Source organism: Homalodisca vitripennis, chromosome 5 (assembly GCF_021130785.1).
Source record: "Homalodisca vitripennis isolate AUS2020 chromosome 5, UT_GWSS_2.1, whole genome shotgun sequence".
NCBI classification, from domain to species: Eukaryota; Metazoa; Arthropoda; class Insecta; order Hemiptera; family Cicadellidae; genus Homalodisca; species Homalodisca vitripennis.
The window spans coordinates 40,496,155-40,500,222 of NC_060211.1; positions in this window are offsets into that span (position 1 = coordinate 40,496,155).

Genomic DNA, 4,068 nt, shown 5'->3' on the forward strand with positions numbered 1-4,068 from the left:
AATGATTGTTTGTGGGGAAACCATAATATCATAAACCATTACTTCATTAGGATTTATTATTATTGTGATGCAATACAATAATTTTCTAATTATCAAAATCTTACAGGAGATTCGATTTTGAAAGCTTGATTCACCAGTCCACTAAATAGAAAGAAATGGTATATGTATTAAAACTGAATACTACTAAAAAGGATCATTATCCATTGTATTGGAGACACTATTAGTTTTTCTTAGCTGATTCTATTAATGTCTCTTCACTCATGACAAGTTTGAGTTTCCAACTGTCAATAAATTTGTTAACTAAAATCACTAAAGAGTGTATCAGAATGAAATGAATAAAGATATTAGGGCTAAGTAAAGAAGGGTTAAAAGTGAGGATAGATTTTGAAATGATTACACTTGATTGTGATGAAATATATGATAGCTGTAGAACATTTTTAGTTTCTTGATTAACATTTTATTGAGACCTTTGTGGCTGTTATTTTGATTATTCAGTGATATAAGGAATGTTCAACGTACGGACAGATTAGAGTCCAGACCCTGGAAGGGGTTAGATATATCTCCTCTATCTTGTAATCCGAGAACATTCAGAACCTTCCATCAGATTTGTTTTATAAATAATCTTTTATATTGATCTTAGATGAATGGAATTGTATATAAAACTATCCTCTTTCTTCTATCAGTATTCTGAGCTATTCTGGTTGGCATGCAGATTTCTTGTGTCAACTAAGTAGTGAATCCTCTTGCCCAGACTGAGTAGCTTCAGTAAAGTGTGTTACTCTCTAGCTTATATGATGTTCAGGCTCCAGAAGTTGGTTCAAGTCTTAAAGAGATATAGAAAATAATAGCAGAGGCATGTGAGCTTATTGGTGCAATCAAAAATAGTGGAAATCCTTCTATGAACGTGATTGCATAGCACTAAGATTTGTTTGTTGAGCAACCATGAAATCATATCCCATTAGTTTCCCTGTAGGTGGCGCTACCCATTGGCAATGCAATCTATACTATGGTTCTGTTATTTAATCTTGTTCTTGGTTTTACTAGCTTATCTGTCAATATTTTGATAAGCAAAAACACTGTCATTGCAAAAATGCATCTCCATAAAATTTTGGATCAGTGCCTTTGAGATTTGTGTTTAGATGATGGCTGTGCTGAGAATGTTAGCCCTAAGTTTTATCTTAGTCAGAATTGTAATCGAAGTTGTCCCAGGTTCACATGACATCTCTATAGATGTTGTAAAGGCATTAACATGTTAAATCAAAAGTTTTGCCACTTTTGCAGAATGGTAATACTACGAAAGTATCAAGCTTCTGAGTAAAGTTTGATGGTGTTTGAAGTGGCAAGTCAGAGTTTACAAATTTAATTTTGTATACTATGGCTTTAGAGTGGTGATGTTTAGGTTGTGTTTTACGATTTTGAATTTGAGATTGAAAATCAATGAGTATTTTCTTTGGCTTTCATTCACAATGTTCTCTTATTTATGAAATCAAACTGGAGTTTCTGACCAACTAATAGATCCAGTTTATCTAGCAAATCCATTGAATTTATGGAGCAAACAGTGACAATGCAATGGTGTTTTGTCCTTGTCAGGTTCGAAGCAGTGTTTGAACTCGTCTATACGTGCCAGTATATTTAAGAATACCGAAGTAGTTAAAACTCCTAAGTTCACTTTAAAAGAAAGTGTGTTGATTCCTTAAGTGCCTGCTTTGAAGAAAGATCTCTGCTTTTTTTTCAAGGATATGTCAAGACTGGATTAATTGTGTGGGAAAATTTGCTTAAATCTTTACCACCTAGTAAAGGTTTCTTCAAAACCCCCAGCAGTGCTTGATAATGTACTCTGACCTCACTCAATATTTTTCAAAATGTTGTGTACCCTTAAGTAATGGTGGGATAGATAAGATCACTCTGATTATGCTTCAATTAGCTAAACACTTGCATACAGCTTATTATCATATTACGGTCCAAAACTGTAGCTTAGGAGTCCTTTCTGGTTTTATGTATGACCACCCATAGGCTGGATTAATTGAGAAGAAAATTGTTTGGACTTAGAGTGATTAAGTTTTTGAATCACAGAGATGGAGAGCATTCATAGTCAAATGTTGAATAAAGATAATTTTGTGCTTTCAGAAGCAGCCTGTAGTTGTTTAAATACAAAACTAAAGTTGTTCAAATGTAAACCCATTTGTGTTTTTTTTTACCTGTTCCTGAGCCATTTTTTCTCTGTTGTAGAGCAGTAAAGTTAAGTATCTAATCTTATTTTGAACCTCTGTCCTATTTACTTTTAATTCCTTCCCATTTCATTTCAAGATCTATTCTTTTGGTATTTGTCCTTGAACTCAGGCAGATTTTGGTGTCAGAGGACAGGTCTATATCTGAATAGTTTTATCAATGTTACCACTTACCTGTTTTTTCAATCACTCCACAGAAGCACTCACTTATCTGGCTAACAACTGAACTCACTAAACTCACAGGGATGATCTTTAGAAGCTTCCACTTTCACAAACTACAGCAAGATTCAATGTTGTTGACATTTGTCGTCAACACCTGTGTCAATGCATCTTTAAACTGATGCTACTAGGCTATGCTACATCACAAATGGATGCTGTATACCATCTGACTATGAGGTAGTAGTCTACAACTAAAACTTAGTTAGAAAGGAAAATCGTCCTTTGCTTAGACATCACCATTTTAGTCCTGCCTACACTATTCTGCCACTGCCTACACGATCTGACTGAGGTTACCTGATAAAGCATTCCTACTTGTATGTTACAATTATCGGATTTCATAATATTATACTGCTTTTTGTCAAAAATCACATATTTAAACCACTTTGGTCAGAAAAAGTTAAATCGGAATATTATCCAATTAGTATTCATCTTCTGTCTTGGCAAAAAATAGATAAACCAAACCAACTTTGTCATAATGGTTACAAAACAAACAAAAAGTAACGTCTTCAACTCCTACATAAAACTTCTATATTGGGCAAGAAGAAGGTAAATTTTAAACAAATCCAAAATTTAGATTTGAATCTTTAGTTGGTACTAAAAACCCATTTAACAACAGTATTGGCTCTTATAAGTTTAACAGTTCTAAACTACGAGTATTTACTAATCTTGTATACAGCTTAGATGTTAAGGAATAGCATAAATCCAAAAATATAGAATATCCCATTTAACACAATTTAAGACTAACTGAAAAATAGTTCAAAGAAATTCTAACCTTATAAAAAGTATTGTAAGTAAAATAATTGGTTTTTTATTGTAAATGAGAAATATATTTCAATAACCCTTAACTACAAAAACTTAATATTTATATTGGGAAGTTTTAACATAAACTAATATTGATTTCAATAATTACATCGGTCAACAACTCAAACATACCAAATATAGTCGGTCTGTGATCAATACTAAAACCAAGGATGTAGCCAACAAGGGGGTCCAAAAGTGTCTGGACCCCACAAAATTTTCAATTTTCCAATTACTTTTTTAGTAAACGGCTATTATTATTTTAACAATTCAGTATAACTGACATGTACTGCTAAAAGACCATTCTCAACAAAGAAACGGGTCAAGAACTTTTAAACAACAAAATGGGGCCTTACTCTCTCTACACTACGGGAAGATATTAGTTGTCTGAACCACCCCTCCAAAATGTTTCCTTGGTTAAGTTCTTGACTAAAGCCTTTGACTATTATATCCAAGAACTATTCAAAAGAGAACAACATATTTATCACTTAAGAAACAAGATCAGAAATCATAGTTGGTCTGTATGTATGTTCATTTAAATAAAAGTGAAGGTTCTGTTGTTACTCGTATTTTAATAAAACTGAGCTACTGTTTAAATTTGTTATAGAATGTTCCAATTCTCATTTGAATTTTTGCTTTACAGTAAACAAAATACCGCTTTGATTAAAATACCAATTTGTCTCCCAAAAAGATTGAACAATGTTTGAAAGTTTCAAAATTTATGAGTACAATAATAAGGTAAAACAAGGTAGGCGTATGCTTCACCAAGTGTTACGTAATAGGCTTCACTGAGCTTGCAAAATTTAAATCCATAGCTCATTTA